This window comes from Macaca fascicularis, chromosome 9 (assembly GCF_037993035.2).
Source record: "Macaca fascicularis isolate 582-1 chromosome 9, T2T-MFA8v1.1".
NCBI classification, from domain to species: Eukaryota; Metazoa; Chordata; class Mammalia; order Primates; family Cercopithecidae; genus Macaca; species Macaca fascicularis.
Genome location: NC_088383.1, coordinates 98,381,838 through 98,404,067, shown reverse-complemented (window position 1 = coordinate 98,404,067; position 22,230 = coordinate 98,381,838). Strand labels below are relative to the sequence as shown.

The 22,230-nt window shown below is 42.7% G+C and overlaps 1 protein-coding gene across 5 annotated transcripts in view; it reads left to right on the top strand.

Moving 5' to 3' along the window:
* The first annotated feature begins 367 nt into the window (after window positions 1-367).
* Window positions 368-22,230, top strand: part of SLC16A12 (solute carrier family 16 member 12) — a 99,776-nt gene continuing 77,913 nt past the window's right edge. For 2 of the 5 annotated variants that reach the window (XM_074002169.1, XM_005565914.5), the window contains exon 1: window positions 368-705. The gene's annotated coding sequence lies outside the window, so the exon portion shown is untranslated. Of the gene's footprint in view, window positions 706-799; window positions 1,081-22,230 lie in introns of those variants that run through there. The other 3 variants (XM_074002170.1, XM_005565913.5, XM_045361181.3) reach the window with 2 other exon arrangements.

Here is a 22,230-nt window from a genome sequence, read left to right as displayed (position 1 = left end):
AAGGTTAGGAGATTTTCAGATGCGTTGAACCCAGGTCTTTTTGACTCCAAGAGATAACGCTTTTCACTAGCATTCTGGAGCTTCAGTTTCCTGTGCTGTGAAATGTGAAGGATTGGCTAGCAGGGTCCAGATCCCTGCTAGATACACCTAAAGGAGGCCTTGTATTTTTTCTCGAGATCTTGCTCTTTGACCCTGCGAGGAAAAGTTCTTTTTGGGAACACCGCGTTCCCCTCGGCTTGCCGAGGTCAGGGGTCATGGCTCTTCCCGGGGAGGGTCCGGCAGGCCTAGAGCGGTCTGGCTGGTGACACAGAAAGCCAGTGCATTACATAACCGCCAGACGTTCCTCTCCGCTGCGCCCCTCGCCCCTAGTCAAGCCGCAGCACTTAGACCGGATCCCCGCGCTAAATCCTCTTCGCCCGCCAGGCCCACTGCCCCGCCGAGCTGGCGGGGCTGAATGAGCCGGTGCATTTCAAAGGCCGAGCACTGGGATTTTCCGCGCCACACTTCCCTCCCCCGGCGTTGCCAGCTGGGCCCCCTGCCCCAGCCTCGCCGGCGCCTCCGCCCAGTCCGCTCCCCGCCCCACCGAAGCGCGGATCGCGCCGCCTGGGGCCCGGGAAGGGGCCACCGCGCAGGGACGCGGCTCGGCGGGTGCGCCCCGGGGGCATGTCGGCCCACTACTGCCGGGGCTGCAGTGGTCCCGGCGAGGTGAGGAGGCGGCGGGGCCGGGCTGGGGGCGGGTGTGGCAGGAGGGCGGGCGGGGCATGGGGGTGGTCTGTGCGCTCTGGGCGGGCTGCGGAGCGCTGGAGCGCTGGGCTGTCCCGGGCTCAGTCTCGCCGGCGGCCCCGGCTCCCAGATCCCCAGCGACCGGGTCAAGAAGCTTCCTCGGCTCCTCCTCTTCCCTCTCCCTGACTCGGTTGTGCAGAGGGCGCGGTGGCTCAGGTGACACGGGCATCCCTCAAGGAAGGGCGGCGGGACGGCGGGGCGCTGGGGCTGCCCTTGGAGCTGGAGGAGGACGGGGACGCTCCATTCTCCGCTGCCCTAGCGCCCATCCCGCGCCGGGAGCCTGGGACCCTAACTTGGGTGCGTCGGCGCGCAGCTTGGGTTGGAAGGGAGACACGTGCCCACTTGCCCTCTCTGGGTTGGGTCTGCGCTGCGTCCGAGTTTTTGGGCAGGTGGCTGGAGAACGAGCGGCTTTGATCTCCATCTCTTGTGGTTTTCAAATGCAGACTTCTCGGTGGAATAGAGACCGTCTTTCTTCTGGATTTCATTCTGGATTTTATGTTTATAGTACATTTTAAAAATATCTCCCCTGTTCCCCACCTCAGACAATAATATTTATTTCCCCTGTGTTTTATATTACAAACACACTGACTTTCAGTGGATTGAACTCAATTTCTCAGTTGCTTCTTGTCCACAAAGAAACCTGTGATACCTGTATTGTGGACTCGGAAAACCGTTCCTAACAAAATTTGAAGCACAATTCCAGTAAGTCCTGGGGCTATTTGGTTAGTCTTTTGTTTTCACACACCAGCATTCTAAACCTCTCATACTATTTATTTATTTAGAGACAAGGTCTCGCTCTGTCGCCCGGGCTGAAGTGTAGTGGTGCGATCTCAGCTCATTGCAACCTCCGCCTCCCCGGCTCCAACGATCCTCCCTCCCCAGCCTCTGGAGTAGCTGGGACTAAAGGTGCGCGCCACCACTCCCGGCTAATTTTTGTGTTTTTTTTTTTTGCAGATACAGAGTTTCGCCATGTCGCCTGGTTTGCTCTCGAGCTCCTGGGCTCAAGTGATCTGCCCGCTTTAGCCTCCCAAAGTGATGGGATTACAGGCGTGAGCCACCGTGCCTGGCCATAATTTTTTTAAATGTCGAGTCAGACGGGTCCTGCCAGGACACTGGTTAAACACTCTTATTTTGAAGAGCCTCTAATTAGTTCATGCTACCTGTTTCTTTGCTCAGAGCTAGGCACTCCCACGGCGCCACCAGCTTAGCCCAGGGGGAAAATCTTCCAGCCTTTCAAATTCAGAAACACATTCACTCCACAGGTGTCCAATCTCACTAACATTTACAATCATCAGCTAGCTGCCCTTGCATACTTTGTCGCTCCCCCTCCATAAATGTCATGCCAAACTATGGCTAATGGTGTTTGACATCCCCCCCCCCACCCCCGCGTCCCCAAGGTGACCGGATGTTTGTTGAAGAAATGAAGGATGTAAAAGAGTAGTGGTAGTAATTAGGTGAACTGGATTTGGTCACTTATAATTACAGGGTTTAGAGAAACTTTGAAACTGAAAGGCTTTGGAGACCATCTACTAAATTCAAACCCTTCACCTTACAGCCCCGGAAGCTCAGATCCAGGTTGGCAAGGGTTGGCTGAATTCATATTGTTAACTGGTGATGAAATCAACACTAGAATCCCGATCTCATTCCAACCTAACTCAGTTTTCCAAGGCATATTGCCTCTAGGCGTTTTGAGCAAAAATAATATGACTAGCATCACCTAATCATATCATTTTCCTGTTCTTATTTTTTATGTTTGTTTTTTTAACTGATGGGATTCTGAAATAGATGAGAAGTTGATTTAATCAAATTGCTTTTGTGGCACAGTTTTTAAAGATGCAAACCTTTAATTTTAAGTGATATTTTAAATTATTTATATTATGGATATGCAGATATATCTCAGGTGAATGCCCAGAAGAAGAAAATTAGTCCAAATAGACGAAAGTAAGTCTACTCCCATCTTTCCTTGGAGTCTTTTCTGATTCTCAGCACCCTCTATGGTAATGATTGATCAGAAGTAAAAACATGAATTATAGTGTTGAAGTGGTTTATATGAGGACTGTTTGTTTGTTGTGATTAATACTATGACCAAAACAAAGCTAAGAAAGGAATTTCAAACTGACTTATTTAACATTGCATTGCACTGCATATTTTTCAATTTATTTCAATTTAGCAGATATTTATTGAGTGCCTGCTGTATGCCTAGTGCTGTTCTGGGCATTTGGGATGTGTCAATGAACAAAACAAAGAACTTTGATCCTATGGAGATCAAGTTACAATTTATTCATTAGAATTTTTCCAGGATTTCTTAGACAGATACAAGAGAATTTCAGTTTTACCTAAGCAGGAAAATAAACATAAGTGATCCAAACTATCTTCCTTCCAATCCTACGATTCTGAGAATCTTATAATCATGGAAAAACAAAAACAAAACAACAACAACAAAAAACAAATTCAGGTGAAGTTACTTTGACTTTTATGAGCTGACATTTTACTGTAAGTGAATTGCAGTTCCCACATTTGGTTATTTAATATATGTTCATTTGGAGTCAATGAAATTACATTTCCTTTATTGCAGGGACATCACCGTGGTGACTAAACTTGAAGCACCGGATGATTTGTTTTCTTAAGACTGTTAATGGTACCGTGTTAGTATTGGAGACTAATTAAATCAGTTTATAAGATGTAGCTTTTTATTTATTTATGAAGATGGTGTTCTGTTGTTGTTTTGTCTCACTTTACATTTTGTCCCCCACTTTCCTCCACGTTTATAGACTGCACAGTGTTACAACTTATTGGTAAATCCGTTTCCACAATAGTTTTTCTTTTTAATCAGACATTCCAGTTTTAAGCATTTTCTAATTCCCTCAATTGCTTTTTCTTCAAAACAGCATGGTTTGCAAGCTCAGGCATGTTTATTGTTTTTAACAAAGGCTTATCAAAATGAACTTGGCAGTTTTTCAGTCGTATACAGCCAAAGAAAAGTATTCAGTGCTGCTTTTGGGGTTGTTTATGCATTCCTCACCTAACCAGTTGCTTTGCTTTTAAAAATTGCCAATTTGGAAGCTATTTTCTTATGAGTACCTTTCCAGTGTATATAAAAAGTCACCCCTTGAAATGGTATAATAATTTAATTGACGAAAACTAAATGCACAGTTGAAGATGTTGGGGGATTTTGAACAGAAAGATTCTCTCTCTGATAATATTTTTAATGTGCTCTACATCAAAGGACATCAGAAAGTGTCATTATCTAACAATGTCCTGTTTGAAGGTGGTGTCTGTTGAACATCTGGAGAAGAGTCACAATTTCTGATGCATGCTAGGCACATGGAATAGCTGATTTTTTTTTCTTCATTCACCCACCACTGTGCCCCATCACATACACATCCTTCCTTCATTTACCGCACATTGACGAGTAGGGGGAATTGCTGTAGCCAGGTAAGACGTTGCATGAAATTAATTAATTATTTAATTCATGTGCTCATTCATTTATTAATTTAATGAATATTGACTGAACTTCTACTCCTTATTAAAAGATTTGTGTAAGGATTTGTGTGAAGATTGTGTTTTGAGCATCTCTTTTCTGGTGCTGGTGACAGCAGGACGTGTAAAGACACAGAACATGCCTGTGATGCAGCTGACATCCTGGTATGGAAGAGAGGACATTGTATGGCTGGCTGTCATACCAATTCTAACTACCGTAAGAGATGCATAAGTACTTGGGGAATTAAACAGAAGAGAGAGCAGGCAGGCAGGCACTGTGAAGATTTGAGGGTTAGGGAAGACTTTGTAGAGAAGGGCACATTGGAGTTGCTTCTTGAAAGATAGTAAAGCATGGTAAAGCTTTTATAGAGGCAGAGGATATACCTGTCTTTACGGGAGCACATCCTTGCCTCTTTTTGAAGACACTAGAAAACTTCCTCTTGGGAACAAGTTGAGGCTGTGTTAGGTTGTATAATAGACACTTATCACCTCTCTGCCCCTCTGCATGCATCTGACTCTGTTCTGCCTAATGAAATACTGCCCAACACTGAAACAACTCATTGGGTTAACCAGTGCTCTCCTTCTCTGAAACACATCCTGGTTGTGGCTCAGACACAGAGACCGCTGTGGGAAATAGCTGTCATCTTAATAAATTTGTATACTTGGCTGTTACTAGGTCAGGTGCATGCTTACAGTCGTGTTTGGTTACAGTCCAGTTTATGCCAGTAGTACTTTGCTATTGTATTATTATTTTTTCTTTCAGACAGAGTCTTGCTCTGAAACGCAGGCTAGAGTGCAGTGGTGCTATTTCGACTCCCTGCAACGTCCGCCTCCCTGGTTCACGCGATTTTCCCACCTCAGCCTCCTGAGTAGCTGGGATTACAGGCATCTACCACCATGCCTGGCTAATTTTTGTACTTTTTTTTTTTTTTTTTTTTTTTTGAGACGGAGTCTCGCTCTGTCGCCCAGGCTGGAGTGCCGTGGCCGCATCTCCGCTCACTGCAAGCTCCGCCTCCTGGGTTTTCGCCATTCTCCTGCCTCAGCCTCCCAAGTAGCTGGGACTATAGGCGCCCACCACCTCGCCCGGCTAGTTTTTTGTATTTTTTTAGTAGAGACGGGGTTTCACCGTGTTAGCCAGGATGGTCTGGATCTCCTGACCTCGTGATCCGCCCGTCCCGGCCTCCCAAAGTGCTGGGATTACAGGCTTGAGCCACCGCGCCTGGCCACTCTTTTTTTTAGTAGAGACAGGGTATCACCATATTGGCCAGGCTGGTCTCGAACTCCTGACCTCAGGTGATCTACCCACTTTGGCCTCCCAAAGTACCATTGTACTTTTGTGATTTGTATTGTAATTTTGTGATTTAATGAAATATTGCATAAACTGATGTAATATGAGTGCTAAACAAAGAATGATATTTCTGTGCGAACTAAGTTGATTACTATATGGGCCCATAAAAGTAAGTAATGTTAAAAAAAATATATCAACACATGCTGCAACATGGATGAACCTTGAAAACATTATGCTAAGTGAAAGAAGTGAGATACAAAGACCACATGTTGTATGATTTATATGAAATGTCCATAATAGGCAAATGCATATCAACAAAAAGTGGATTAGTGATTGCCAGGGAAGTGGGGTAGGGGAAATAGAGAGTGATTGATGATGGATGAAGGGTTTCTTTTTTGGGGTGAGGGCTATGTTCTGGAATTAGATAATGAGGTGGTGAATGCACAGCATTGTAAATATATACAAACCACCAAATTGTACACTTTAAAAGTGTTAAAATAGTGAAGTTTACGTGAATTTTATCTCAATTTATAAAAATACTGTAAAGCTTTTAAAAAAGCAACATGAACAAGCAAATTACAAAAGAAAGAGGGATGAGTACTTAGGTGTGGCATAGTGATAAGAGATTTGAAGAGTACAGTAAAAATTTCTGTAGGATGATTTTGCATTCAGGTTTTTTCACAGGCTCTAATAAGGCCCTGCTCTTCTTTAAGAAATGGAAGCAGGAAATCTGGATGTGGATTAACCAAGAAAAATAACATAGAACTCCAATCATGATCCAATATCCAAAGATTAGTGAATGAATTTTTTGTTTATGATACGAATTGAAACAAAATGTTCGAAATATGTTGTATCAACTTTTTGACTCTGCTTTTCCTGACTTCTGATTACTGCTGAGAGCTTCTAATGTTTCCATTTCTGAGGGTACCCTGTATATTTTGAAAATAACTCATCTCCCTATGTAGAGAGAAATTCCATGTCTATAAGCCTCTTATAGATATAGCATTAGTCACATAAGACTGTAAAGGAGGCCAGGCGTGGTGGTTCACTCCTGTAATCCCAGCACTTTGGGAGGCCGAGGCGGGTGGATCACCTGATGTCAGGAATTCAAAACTAGCCTCGCCAACATGGCGAAACCCCATCTCTACTAAAAATACAAAAATTAGCTGGGCGTGGTGGCGCGTGCCTGTAATCCCAGCTACTAGTGGGGCTGAGGCAGGAGGATCACTTGAACCGGGGAGGCAGAGGTTGCAGTGAGTCGAGATCGGCCTGGGCAACAGAGCGAGACTCTTGTCTCAAAAAAAAAAAAAAAAAAAAAAGACTGTAAAGGAAATTGGGACTCAGTTTCCAAAATTCCAAATCACCATAAAAATCAGCAACTGTTTCCCCCTAACACCGTCTTCTGGCTCCGTGGTTCATATATGTAAATAAAGTAGCTACATAAAATGTTACTACACCAATACTTAAAATTTATCACCCAAAACATTTGTAGACTATGTTTTTTTTTTCAAAATATTTCTGAGCACAAGTAATCATTTTGTGGTTTATTTGACATGTTATAAATTAGGGCCATAATTACTTATTTTGGGACCAACTGGTATTATTTTTGTAATTCCACTTTGCTTGATGGAATACTTTCCATGGGAGTGAGTTTGTATTTATCTACTGAAACCAGATGTATTTCTTGAAACAGCAATTTCAGCTCTCTGAACCTGTAACTTCAAAGCAACCACATTCATTTGAAGGAACCACCAAAAAAATAAAAACTTGCAACAAAGTTAAATCTCATAAGGGAGAACAGAGTGCTGCTTCTTCAGGCAGCGATAGTTCAACCAGACAACTATCAAAAACCAGCCTTAACCATCATTGTTAAATAGTTATGAATAGTGGTAGCCCAAACTCACAGGCATAAATGATATAAAAAATAAATGGTCTGTTCAGGTTGACACCTGACAACCTAGTATCCATAATCAGTTGATTGAAGACTCTGTATCAATGGTTCTCAACCCCACCTACACATTAGAATCACCTGAGGAAGGAAAAAAACTGGTACTAATGTCCTACTCTGAAAAATTCTGATTCAGTAGGTCTGAGATACAGGGCTAGGGTATCGGTAGTTTTTAAATCTCTCTGGTGAATCTCATGTACAACCAGGGTTGAGAAACTATGGATATATATAATATTAATTTTATGCTTCCTTTGAAAAAAATTTTATTGAAACACAAAATTTCATGTTGTGGTATCTTCTTAACATATAATGGAAATTTTTTGTGTGGGCATTTTCTCTATAGAGGGCCCGTTCATTATATGGAAAGCTTTTCCCAATGGTTGAATGAATGTTCAGTAATTTTTTTTCCTTCTCTGTGGAATTTACTAAGCTTATGTTTATAAGATGTGAAAACAACCAAATCAACCCAATTGGTATAATTACTGTCAACCAATGAATTAACTAACCAGCTAGTTTCAAGTTTTTGATGATTGTGGTACCATATGCGTATTTTTGTTTAGGACAATAATTTGGCCTTTTACTCTACAACAATAATCTGTTTCCTCTAAAATACTTACAGATGTGTCCTTTATTATGTGTTTCTTTAAATTGATTGAGTTGTCAACCTTAATGCTCGAACTTTGTCTGAAAACTTTCTCTTTTTATTCTATTGTGTCAAATTGCATAAAAAGGGTTTTCTTGGGACAGGGTCTCACTTTGTCACCCAGGCTGGAGTGCAGTGGCCTTATCGGGGCCCACTGCAGCCTCGACCTCCCAGGCTCAAGCATTTCTCCCATCTCAACCTCCCGAGTAGCTAGGACTACAGGCATGAGCCACCATGCCTGGCCAGACTTTTATATAAGAAAGATATTATATAGGACTCTTATGTAAGAAAGATAGAAGTTTAAACCTTGCCCTATGTGACTTCAACAAAGTACGATTAATTTTCGAGTTTTCCTTGTCGTTAAGATTTATTGTTTTTGAGAAAATGTGGTGAGGTGACTGATACAGATTCTGAAGATGGATCTAGTGGACTGCTTCTACTTAGAATTCACCTCTTTTTTTCTTTTTATCTTTTCTCTCTCTCCCTCTCTCTCTCTCTCTCTCTTTTTTTTAAAGAGATGGGGTCTCACTGTCACCCAGGCTGGAGTGCAGTGGTGCAATGATGGCTCAGTGCAGCCTTGAACTACTAGGCTCAAGCAATCCTCCCGCTTGAGCTTCCAAAGTAGCTGGAACTACAGGTGTGCACCACCATGCCCAGCAGAAATGGGGTCTTACTATGTTTTTCCAGGCTGGACTTAAACTCCTGGGCTCAAGCAATCCTCTCGCCTCAGCGTCTCAAAGTGCTGAGATTATAGATGTTAGCTACCATGCCAGCCCCTTATTTTTTAGTTTTTTTATTTTTGTTTTTTGAGGTGGAGTCTCACTCTTTCACCCAGACTAGAGTGCAATGGCACGATCTTGGCTCACTGCAACCTCTGCCTCCTGGGTTCAAGCGATTGTCCTGCCTCAGTCTCCTGAGTAGCTGGGATTACAGGCACCTGCCCCCATGCCCAGCTAATTTTTGTATTTTTGGTAGAGATGGGGTTTCACTATGTTGGTCAGGCTGGTCTCAAACTTCTGACCTCAAGTGATCTGCCTGCCTTGGCCTCCCAAAATGCTGGGATTACAGGCGTGAGCCACCACGCTCAGCTCAGCCACTTATTTTTTTAATTTGTTCTTATTTGGTTTTAATGCTCATGGAGATTCTCACCCACTGTTACCAGTTAGCTTCCCCAAATTATGCTTTAACTGTTGGTTTTGTAATAAAAATAAATAAATTCTTATCCACAAATAAAAATCTTAATGGATTTTGACTAGTAGATTTTAAACTGTATCTTGTAAATTCCTGGGAGTATCAAGGAGCACCTCTGGAGCTGTTTTACAGGGCATGAGGGTGATGGGTGGCAGACTGATGTCCAGCTTCAAACTTTGGGCTCCTTTCTGGTGGCCCCTTCTGCTATCTGAGCAGGTGTCCTGTTCTTGATTTCACATATTTGGTTTCCAAGTAAGATTTTATTTGAACAAAGGATTTCTTGGCCAAAATAAGTTTGTAAGTCACTGGGCCACATGTTTCTAAGTTTCTGCTTCCTTTTCCTTGCCATACTTGTTTTATATTCTAGCAGCTCCTAATTGTTTCAAGCTACTACTGTGCATCTGTGTTGAAAAGCCTGGGAAATTTTTGGTTTTACTAACTTTATAACTTAGGTGCCTGTGGATAGAGATAACCAAGTGAACAGTTAGATATTTAGGGCAAGAACTATAGCTTGGGAGTTATCAGTATAGGGACTCAGTTCAAGTCAGATGTCTCCTGGGAGAGTGTTTCTAGAGAGAGGTGAGATGGGTCAAAGATAAAATTCTGGGGAATAGCCATACTGGGCTAAGTGCCCTTCTCTGTACTCATGTTAACCAAATGCACATTTTGGTTAATGAAGTTTGCATTTCTTATTTTAATCTTATAATTCCCCTACATACAGTTGTACATAACTGCCAAAAGAGTTGATGCATGGGTATACATGTGTGGGAGTGGGAGGTAGCGTGATGGGGTCAGAGGACAGGGCTTGGAAACCAGTCAAGGATGCTTATCCTTTCTTTGAAAACCCTGCATCATGCACAAATCACTGGGGCCCCTTCTACATGCAGGTTGAAGTGCACAATGAGAGGATAAACTTGAGTGGTTACCTAGTGGTTTGGCAATGCAGACAGCCGTTGTGGCATTTTTTGACATAAAATTATTTGTTAAGAAATATCATGGTTTCTTAAATTTAAAAATCCAGACATTTCCCCCGTATCTTAGTTCTCCCTTGTGGAACTTGAATAGTGACTGCCAGGTTTTGGGTGTGATCCTGTGGAGGTTTAGGGCCAATCCCCATTCCACATGGGTCTGTAGCTTATTGTGTTTTATTGACACAGACTCCGCCCTCCATGCCAGCCAGCTCTTTGGCAAATTTAGTCACAAGGATCACCTGGCAACAGCTATTAACTTAATTAAAAAATTCAAAAACACTCTTAGAAAAAGGCAGAGTACTTAGATAAAGAACAAATAAATACTTATAAATAAGATACTTGTTAAAATTATTTTACTTGATAATTAAGGTGTTCCAGTGATTAAGGGACTCTTCATTTTATCAAAATTAAGCCCCATGCATTTTTTTCATTCCTTTCTTACTTCCTGAAATTGACTTCTTTCATTGTCTTCCACATTCAAAAAAAGATAAAATGTAAACAACCATATATCCTGATTTTATTACAGATGAAGGTCTAACTAAAATTTCAAGTATTGCTCAGTAATTGATGGACCCAAATTGGCATCTCAGAATGTTCCTGGCATATTCTGCTCTCTTTGTCAATTCTTGCATGATAGTATACCTAATTGACTGCTAATGTAGGCTCTGTTAAGGTTGAATTTCAGTTTAGCTTTTTTTTTTTTTGAGATGATGTTTTGTTCTGTCGCCCAGGCTGGAGTGCAGTGGCATGATCTTGGCCCATGGCAACCTCTGCTCCCGGGTTCAAACAAATTCTGCCTCAGCCTCCCGAGTAGCTGGGACTACAGGCACACGGCGCCACGCCCGGATAATTTTTTTGTGTTTCAATAGAGACAGAGTTTCACCGTGTTGCCCAGACTGGTCGCAAACTCCTGAGTTCAGGCAATCCACCCGCCTTGGCCTCCCAAAGTGCTGGGATTACAGGTGTGAGCCACTGCGCCTGGCCTCAGTTTAGCTTTTAACATCTTTAAGCAGAATCTGTAGAAGAGACATTTGATTTAGATGAAATATAATTAATTACCTTTAAAGTTTCTAACAAAAAATATTGTGATTAAACAATGCTAAAAATAACTTCATGAATTTACCTCTTCCCAGGCAAACACGCACGAGGCCCTGCCATGTGTGAGGGTTCTTCTTCAAAGGCTTACCTTTTTCTGGGGAAGACACTTCCCATGAGATGGAAAGCCTTTGAGGAAGGGCCTTTGTACACATACAAAGTATTACAGCATTGGAATGAGTCCCATAAGCGATCACCTGCTATGGGTGTGCAGAGCCAGAGGCTCTTAGCGTTGCCGAGGTTGGTCAAACCATTAAATAAATGTAGAAATTCATGGGGCGAACCTTCTAGGCAGTAGGAGCAACAGATGCAAAAGCGCTGAGGTGGGAATTGCCTTGGAATTGAAAGCACTGTTCATCTTTGGGTGGTGTGGCGTGGCTGACGGGAATGTGTGTGGCCAGGGGGCTGGAGAAGACTAGAGGAGCAGGCTGGAATGAGAGCATCAGGGTCTGGTACATCACACCACCAAGGGGTTTTGATTTTGCTTTGGCAGTTTTTGAACAAGGGAGTGGGTGGGAGTGGGGATTTGGTGATAAAATTAGCTTGTGTTTCGAATAGATAACTCTGAATGGGGTTTGCAGAAAGGCCCCAGAGGGTCTGTTAAAGTGGTGCAGATGGAAAATAAGAATCATGCCTTATCGTAAGACTTTTATTTATTATTTTTATATTCCTGGTGCTTGGTGCCCTATAAGGCATGTGGTAGAAATGTGTAGTAGAAAGTTTGATATTCTGGGCAAGAAATTCAAAATTGTATCATCAGCTAAGAAGCTCAGTTGAAATCACTTGTCTGGATGTCTTTTCCTGAGGAAAAGGGAAAGAGTGAGGTATGAAACAGGTCAAAGAACTTGGGGGAATAACTAGGCTGTGCTCACACGATACCCAGGGCATCTCTTGGTCACTGCACCTTTCGTTATATTCTCTAATTATCTAGCTGTGTTTTGGTCTTTTTCACTGGTCCAACAAGAGGGCAAGGACTGTGTCTTCTTTATAGCATCACTGCCATTGCACAACTTTGGATGGGGTCCTTCGTTTGCCTCTGTAGCGTGTCTGCACTGTGAATAGTGCCTGGAGTGGTGCTTCAGCTGCCTCTGCTTAAGTGGTCCTAGCAGCTGTCATGGTATCTGACATATGGTAAGAGTTTAATATGCTTGTTGAATGAATGAATGAATGAATGATGACACAACATATAATGAGTTGTCAGAGGAAGAGAATCTAGTGAAAGAAACTAAGAAGCAGAGGTCAGTGGGGAAGAAAGATAAATAGAGATAAATAGTAGAGACTCCTATCATGGAAACTCAGGGAAAAACAAGTTTTAGTCATGACAGAGAGGTCAACAGTGCCACATTCTACAGAGATTGGCCAATTAAGGATGCCAGAGTAACCACTGGCGATTAGGAGTCATTGGTGATAATGTCAAAAACAGCCCGAGTGGTGTGTGGAGGACACAGGAGGCAAATTCCCTTCCATTGAGGTGGGAATGAGAAGAGAAGTGAGGCAATTGTCAGTATAGGCAGGATCTTAGAGGCTGGGTTTGTGAAGGGAGGAGACTAATCAGTGAGAGCCAGAAAGGGTGGTAAGGCTGAAGGGGAGTTTTCTTCCCTGCTTTTTCCTTCGCTTCCCTTCTTTTCTCCTTCGCATTCTCCCTTCCTGCTTTCAAAAAAAGAGACACATGAGTAAATTTATAGGCTAAGGAGAACCCAGTGGAAAGGTCTAGGTTCAAAATACAGAAAAAAGTAAGATGGGATACTAGCTGGCAAGACTATAGAGTGACAAGTCTTTCTTCGAAAGAGGAAGAAAAAAGATAAGGATGAGTGTGGATATAAATAAATTGGAGAAATAGGAAATGGAGGAAAATAATAAACTGAAAGAAAGGAAAGGAAATGGAGGAAAATCCCACCTAAGGCCTCAATTCTGTCTACAAAATAGTAACTAACATGTTTTGGGCACTTTCTATATCGCAAGCATTGTTAAAATACCTTACCTAGATAACTCACTAAATTCTTTCCACAACCTTGTGAAGATGGAACTGTCCTAATTTACGATTGAGGTAACTGAAGTCCAGAGAGGTTAAGTTACTTGTCTAAGGTTATACAGTGACTAAGAGGCAGAACCAGGATGCAAAGCTGTGTACCATCATGCTGTACTGCTGAAAATGAGGGGCACATGGAGTACTTAAGATTTCAAATAACCAGTGTGTGTAAGGAACAGGTGCAATATATTTTTGCTGAGTCACACCAAGCACTTCGTTTCTGTTGGAATTCATAATTATGTTTTGCCATTAATCTCCAAGATTGAGAGATTTCCTCCAGTAAAACTTGATTTACCAGTTACAGGAGTGGAAATGTTTGGGTATTTGGATTGATGCAGAATTGGGGATTAGTAGTTTGAAACAGAGGTGCTTCTAGCAAGAGAGCAATTAAAGTGATGGATCATGAGGTCTAGCAGCCAAGAAGAGGGAAAAGAGAGCAGGACCAGTTAATGGAATGGGAGAAAGCGGAGCAGCAAGGGGCCCAAGGGCTCAAGGGGGTTGAAAACCAGGTGCAATAAGAGTTAGGGTGTTGGAGATGGTTGGAGGATAGAAAGTTGGGATTCAAGAAGGCTACTTAATTCCCAATACATCTCTAGATTTCAGAAGTGAGGGCTGGCTTCACCTTGTGATGATATGTAGATAGTGTAGCTTTGGGAGTGCATGGCTGAAATGGATTGGAGGTGAATGCTACGGGACATGAGGTGGTCAAGCTTGAGGCTGAGAATGGCAAAACTGCTGGATAGATGTTGACTGGGCCCTGCCTCTCATTGGAGGATGGTTCCTGGTAGTCCTAAGGATGGTCTGGACTTCAGAAGGACACAACCCAAGTATGGGCAGTAATAGGGAAAGATACAAAAGGATAGCTGGTTTCTGGCATACAATAAAGACCACTTGATGATCTCAATAGAACATTGTCAAAGGACAGTTGCATAGCTTACATTTTGCATGGCAGTTTTTGAAAACTAACTTGAAGTATGAGTTAGCAAAACAACACACATCACAGGTAACTTTGGATGCTTCAGCCATATTACAATTGGAAGAAAAGACTACATGCCCTGATGAAACCTCCTCTCCCTCTTTCTTTTCTCCTGGCAATGTGCAATGTGACACTCTCTGGACAGAGAGAGGCAGCTGAAGATCATCAGGCTTCCAGATGTGGAGCTTTGTTATGACATGTGGGGGTGGGGGTCATGGGAGAGGGGCCAGAAGCTTCAGTGGGACTCAGTGTGGTGTCCTCTGCTTCTGTAGTTAGCCACGTGATGGGAAACCAGCAATATGTGTTTCCTTTGTACAGCTGTACATATCATTGTTTCTTTTTCTCCTCTGCCCATGCAGGATTCTAGGAAATCAAAGTTAGATCTAATGTAAGCTTAGAAAGCCCCACATATGAAGATATGGAGCTATTGCTCCCTGATAGAATATGTGTACTAGGTCTGATCCGTAAGTGCCATGACTAGAAAATGTAGTTGGTAGGATGTTTTGGGGTGTAAGAAACAGAAACCTCGACTTGGACTGGCTTTGCTGGGACTGGGATCAGTTACAATGGGATCAGCTACAATGTCCATGACAGAGACAAGGCATTATTGTCAGATTCAGACAGCCTTGGTAAGGGGAAGGAGCCTTGGCTGGCAATCAAGTCCCCAACTTCATCATTTGATTGCAGTGTGAACTTGGACAGATTATCACCTTCCGTGAGCCTCAGTTTTCTCTTACAAGACCATTGCAGGGATTGAAAGCACTTTACATAAATTCTTAGTAGCTATACAAATGTGATTTACTCATTTAATAGTAAAAATAATGACAATAACAAGAATACTTACATTTACTGAGCATGTATGTGTTCCAGGCACTGGCTGGAGGCTTAACTGCATTCTCTTTATTACCCACTAAATCCATAACAAGCAATGATGATATCTAGGTACTCTAATAAGTACTTTATTTCCAAAATCAGTTAAGCTGAGATCTGAAACATTAAGGCTCAAGGGCAGGGGCAGAGAACAGATATGGGTTCAGTTTCGCCCAGAGGTTCCATTTTCTTTTCTTTTCTTTTTTTTTTTTTTTTGGCCTGTGTGACCCATTAGTGGCAGCTGGACATGGGGCCTTGGACAGTTACTTTTCTATCTGGCAGGGATTGTTGTTTGCCAACTAGTTCAGGGCTCACTGCACAGGTGATTTCCAAAACACAAGTGTATGTGTGCTTTTAAAACACTTGATGCTTTTGTTTCTACTGTTCCTTTATTTTCTGAAATATGAGCTTTTTGCATTTTTAAGCTTTTGAAATAGTTGAGGGATTTACAAATGCTTATTGAGTTCTTGTCTATGTATTGGCTAATTTGAACCTCATGAAGAAGTCAAGCATGAATTTGTATTGTATTGAGGCTTAGTGATCATGACACCTGTCAGTGAGGTTTGAAGTTAGAAGGTAGGGGACATAATTTTTTGATGTTGCAAATTGCCTTGCTTTGAGCACAGTGTGAGATGAAGTTTTTCCATATTTTTGGTTTATATTGTTATGAGAGTTTTCCTGAAGCAGCCTTGGTAGGTGGGTCAAAGGGTTTGAACTTCTTTTTATATAGATTGCCTGATTGGTTTGTGGAAGCTTTTTGGATGGTGACAATGACATACTTGTAGTGCTATTTTAGAAATATGCATTTTTCTCTCTGCATGTTTTTTTTTTTTCTTTTCTTTTCTTTTTTAGACAGAGTCTTGCTCTGTAACCGAGACTGGAGTGTAGTGGCACTGTCTCGGCTCACTGCATCCTCTACCTCCCAGGTTCAAGCAATTCTCCTGCCTCAGCCTCCCAGGTAGCTGGAATTACAGGCACCCGCCACCACACCCAGCTAATTTTTGTATTTTTAGTAGAGACGGGGTTTCACCATATTGGCCAGGCTGGTCTTGAACTCCTGACCTTGCGATCCACCCGCCTCGGCCTCCCAAAGTACTGGGATTACAGGCATGAGCCACTGCTTCTGGCCTTTGTATGATGTTTTATATGTCTGGGATTATAAAAGATTTCCAGAAAATCTGAGTCGTTCTGTTGCCATGTAACATTCTTTTCCTCGGACCCTCCACCCCCTGCAATGACAATGAAAACGGTGTTTCCATTGTTCAGCCTGTACTAGATCTTGAGGAAATCCAGCCTACATCAATTCCTGCCTATTAGTTCATAAAGTCTCGGGGGGAAACTAAACTTGTGCATCTGAATTCATCCTCGCCCTGGTATGAGTTCCTTCTCAAGAGGCTTCCTGATCCTGTGTGCACATATACTCCCTGAGGGCCTATATTACAGACACATCTGCTTTTTATTCATACTTCCGGTTCTCACGCTGGGATCCCTGCTATACTCTCAAACAAGTTATGAGTAAATTGATGGGGAAAAAGAAGTGGGAGACACCAGTTTTTGCTGATAGGGTATTTTTTTTTTCTTCTCTCAACTTTTGTTTTAGGTTTAGGGGATACATGTGCAGGTTTGTTCCATGTGTAAATTGTGTGTTGGTGGAGTTTGGTGTACAAAGGATTTCTTCACCCAGGTAGTGAGGATAGTACCTGACATGTAGTTTTTTGACCCTCACCATTCTCCCACCATGCCCCTTCAAGTAGTTCCCAGTGTCTTTTGTTCCCATTTTTGTGGTACAGTATCAATATGGGATATGTGTTTTGGAGTTGTGGTGAAAGTGACAAGACTTTCATTCATATGACTGAATGTCCCATATAATTATTTCAACAATTCCTAAAATACTTCTCCCCAACTATTCTTACCTGCCCTAAGATATGCTAATGCTGAAGCTAGGTAGCAACCACCACTTTTCTTAAATAGACTTTTAAAATATCATAGTTGTGATCATAGTGTATATTTAGTATATAATATATATTGAGGGTTTATATTTTGTTTTCTGCCTGTACTTTTCCCCAGGTAATTTTAAACACCTAATGGGTTAGATATGATAACAGGAAAAAGCAAAAAGTGGGACCACCCCTGCCATATAAGGGTCCACCGGCAATGACCAAGTGTGGCCAGGATTGTTGGGGAGGTGGAAAGAGAGTGCTCTTTGCGGAGTGCACCTCAGAGTAACCCTATGAGTAGGTAGAAAATGGAGGCCCAGGAGGTCACTGGTTCCAGATCACACAGCAAGTCAATGGAAAGCCTCGATTTCAATCCTAATCTTCCTAAATCCAACTTGCATGTTCTTGCCTTTCTTGGTTTCTTTTTCCAGATTTGAATTTTTTTAATTACCTTTAAAATAATCCAGACTCTAGAGAAGGGAATAAAGCAGATACTGCTCCCTCCACCGCCTCTCATACCTTAGGCTTGCACTGTGAACAGTTTGGTGTGCTCCCAGGCCACCTTCCTTGCATGTACAAATTGCCTAAGGAAACCAGCTATGCCTGTTTCCAGCCAGACAGAACAGCTGCTGGGGGTAGGGAGTGACTTGTCTTCTCCAGGACCTACCTGGGTGAGGCTTGTGGCATGTTGGGCTCTGGGGACCAGGTCACACTGAAGTAATTTAACAGCAACAGAGAGAAGCCAGAGTGCCCTGGCAGTCAGCCTTTTGGGAAAGGAGAGCTATTTGTGCTCTCTGGCTTTCTGCCTGCACTGTTCTGACTTCCCAAGAAGAAAACAGAGTCTGTTACCAGTGGAGGGCTTCATGGAGGCCCAGGGACTGCCTGTTGTTTATCTCTGTTTTTCCTGTGTCTGCATTTATTGGTGCCCAGCTGTTGTTGCATGAAAGGATTGAAGATGCCCTAACCCTAGTTCTGCTGGTAAATCATTTGAGTGACTTTGAGCGACTTTGAGCAGGTCACTTCAAGATTAGAGGCCTAGTCTGTTTTCCCCAAGTCTAAGGTGCCCTTTTTTCCCTCCTTATTTTAATGTTTCTGAAATAAGATGGGATTGGCATCGTAGGTGTATATATTTAATATAGTAGTGTTTCTTAATTTTTCCTTTTTCTTGAAAAGTTGTAATAGTGGGATAACTCACAATTTATGTTATTCTAGGACTGTGGGAATATGGCAATCATTTTCCTGAAGGATTGTTGGGATAGTGGCTACCTCCTATGAACTGTGAAGTTTTATATAAATATCAAGAATCAGAAAACTACCCAGCTGTGTTGTTACTGCCTAACCGCCCCTGTGTCATTATTTCTCAGAGATGCCCAGACAGGAACTTCTTGACTTAAAAAGTAATGACATTCCTCTATTTGATAAAGTTGGAGCCAGGTGCAGTGGCTCATGCTTGTAACCCCAGGGATTTGGGAGGCCAAGGCGGGAGGACTGCTTAAGGATAGGGGTTGAGACTAGCCTGGGCAGCATAGTGAGGCCCCAGTCTCTACAAAAAAAATATTTTTACCTGGGCAAGTGGCATGCAGTTATAGTCCTACCTACTTGGGAGACTGGGGCAGGAGGATTGCCGGAGCCCAGGAGAGGTTACAGTGAGCTATGATTGTGCTACTGCATTCCAGCCTGGATGTCAGAGTGAGGCCCTGTCTCTAAAAAAAAAAAAAAGAAAAGGTAGTATTCTAGGTACATTTCTATTCTGTCCCATCGCCCTGCCCCCCATTGAACTCAATAAGCTATTTTATTTGTATTTTTTATTTTTTTGAGATGGTGTTTTACCTTGTCACCCAGACTGGAGTACCGTGGCACAATTATAGCTCACTGCAGCCTTGAACTCCTGGGTTCAAGGGATCCTCCTGCCTTATCCTCTTAAGTAGGTGGGATTACAGGCACATGCCACTGCACCTGGCTAGTTTTTAAAACTTTTTGTAGAGATGGAGTCTTGCTGTGTTGCCCAGGCTAATCTCAAACTCCTGGCCTCAAGCAATCCTCCTGCCTCAGCCTCCCAAAGTGCTGGGATTATAGGTATGAGCCATCATGGCTGATACTATTTTTATTTCAAGTGAAACAAACAAACAAGCAAACATGACTTTTAAACATCTGAACTTTTCTTAAATTAGGCCTTAGCAAGAATCAATTGCTTACCATGGATTTAGTGGATTCCTGGCCCTTACTGGAAATATCATTAGGGCCACAAAACTCTTAAACAGAACATTAGTCCAAAAAGAAGTGTTGGGATTCAAACTGAAAACAAGGAAGCCATTGAATGCCTACAATCTGCCAGGTAACATCAGGGGATCAAAAACAATTACTCAGACACTATTCCTGTCCAGATAGAGTTCAGTTTGGAGGGAGCAAAGGTTGCAAAGCCTAGGAACTGAGCTAAAATTTCACTTTCCGGCTTCATTCGGCCAATTTGCCCTAATACCAAGTCTGAAGGAGTTTACAATCTAGTAGGAAACAATTTACCTTGCCAGTTAAAAACACGGTGCTAACCAAATCACCAGTGGAAACAAGATCACAGAGAGTATTTACATTCCTAAAAGAAATCTCATCAGTCATTTAGAGTTTTTACTTTCAGGTTAATAGTCTATTACAGCATTTAAACCAGAGGTTGCAAAGACAGACATTTTGGGGGCCTCCAGTGTGAAGTAGTTGAGTGGTGACATCATCGGGAGGGGCTGGACCATAGCCAAATCGGAGGGGACACGTCAGGGCTCATTCTCTCATCATTCGACAGATACTTAAGTTCTGCTCTTGGTGATAGGGATACATCAGTGAACAAATTCAACAGAAAATTCCTCTCTCTCAGAGTTTACATTCTAACCTGCTGCTGCCTTAGAAAACAACTAGTAAGAGTAAATGAGTCAGACACACTGGTGTGTTCCTGTGAGTAAATTGTATGGATTTAGATTTTGTTCGCTCTTAGGCCCTTTTCTCACAGCTACGATTCTGCATACATAAGATTTACTATATAATATAAGTAGAGTTAGTTTGTTTTTGGCATTCTGCTTGGTCTGATGATATAACTTGCCAAATGACCGTAATTATAAGATATTATTGGCTCTGCAAGGCGGTACCTGGTTTATTTAATTCTAGTTTTGCTGTTTAATTGAAAATGAAAAGCTCATTGTGAAAAATCCCATTTCTTTCTCCTGTTATGGTACTGATTGTGATGACTTTCTGTGGTTAATTCACGGTGAGTTAGTGATTTACCACGGCCACAGTCATGAATTCCATGGCTCCGGGCTGGAGAGTGCAGGGGTGCTCTTGCAAGCCTGGTTTTCTTTGGGCAACCCAAGCAGGGCTTTCTGCACTGTGACTCTGATGAGATCACTATAATAACAAGCCTGGGAGCTTGGACCTGGGAAACCATATGCCTTTTCTTGAGCTTCTTGTGGGAAAACAGGGATAAGAAGCATCTGGAACTGCACTTATCTTAAGTTTCAACAAGTGGAACTTCTGCTGTGCCTGTAAAGTGAGGCAAAATGGGTCTTTTTTGAGAGAGAAAAAGTAGGCGGCTGGAGGGAAATAGAGCCCTCCGACACTGACTTCAATACCCTGGGTGGATGTGTTTTAGCAAATGAATGAATACCGAGGATATGAATATCTGTGGCATGGATTCCTGCTTCAGGAGCCTCTTTGCATGTGAACCTAGGAGCGCATTAATTCTGCCAAACAAGGGTCTTAACATTCCCAATGCGGGGGATTTTCCATTGGAGGGATTTGAGAGTTCTGACAGGCTGTACGTATTACAGAAGTAGTCTTGGGAAATCCATGTGCCCTCATGTAATCACATCATCCATTGAAATTGCTGTCCAGCACCTAACAGGCCCCTTTTCTTTTCTTTTCTTTTCTTTTTCTTTTGTTTCTTTTTTTTGAGATGAAGTCTCGCTCTGTTGCCCAGGCTAAAGTGCAGTGGTGCAGTCTTGGCGCACTGTGACCTCTGCCTCCTGAGTTCAAGCAATTCTCCTGCCTCAGCTTACCAAGTAGCTGGGATTATAGGTGCATGCCACCACGCCTGGCTGATTTTTTGTATTTTTAGTAGAGACGAGGTTTCACCATATTGGCCAGGCTGGTCTCGAACGCCTGACCTCAGGTGATCCGCCTGCCTTGGCCTCCCCAAGTGCTGGGATTACAGGCATGAACCACCGCACCCGGCCTGCCCCTTTTCATCTCTACAAAGTACAGTGGGCACTATTGTGGATTGATGGTTCGTGTCAACCCAGATTTATGTTTAAGACCTATAAACATTGAGGAAACATTGTCACCCCCAGTGTGATGGTATTTGGAGGTGGGGCCTTTGAGAAGTGATTAGGTTTAGATGAGGTCACAAGGATGGAGTCCTCATGATGAAATTAGTGTCCTGATGAGAAGAGGAAGAGAGAAAAATCTGTCTCTCCCCATACATGCTCTGAGAAGGGCCATGTAAGCAAGCACACAGCCAGAGGGCCATTGTCTACAGGCCAGGAAGAGTGCCGTCACCAGAACCCAAGCATGCTGGCACCGTGTTCTCAGACATCCAACCTCCAGAACTGTAAGAAAAATAAATGTCTGTTGCTTAAGCCACCAGCCTATGGTATTTTGTTTTAGCAGCCTGAGCTAAGACACTCACAATCCTCTGATAGTATCATTTCTTTCTTCTCTGACTTCAGTGACACCAAGCTCTCCTGGACTTCTCTTTATCTTTCTGGCCACACTTTCTCAATTTCCTTGCAACCGCCTCTTTTCCTAACCCTTCCTAATCTCTCTTTTCTTCCACCTACCTGCAAGGCACCTTGCTACTCTTATGGTCTGTAGACCAGCGAAGGTGTCACTTGTGAGCGTGTCAGAATGTGAATTTCAGATTCCATCCAAATCTGCTGAATCTGAATCTGCCATTTAACAGGTGGTACCTAGGAAAATCTGAGAAACCCTGCTCTTTAGGATTTCAGTTACCAACTGAATGGTCTGACCTCCAAGTATACA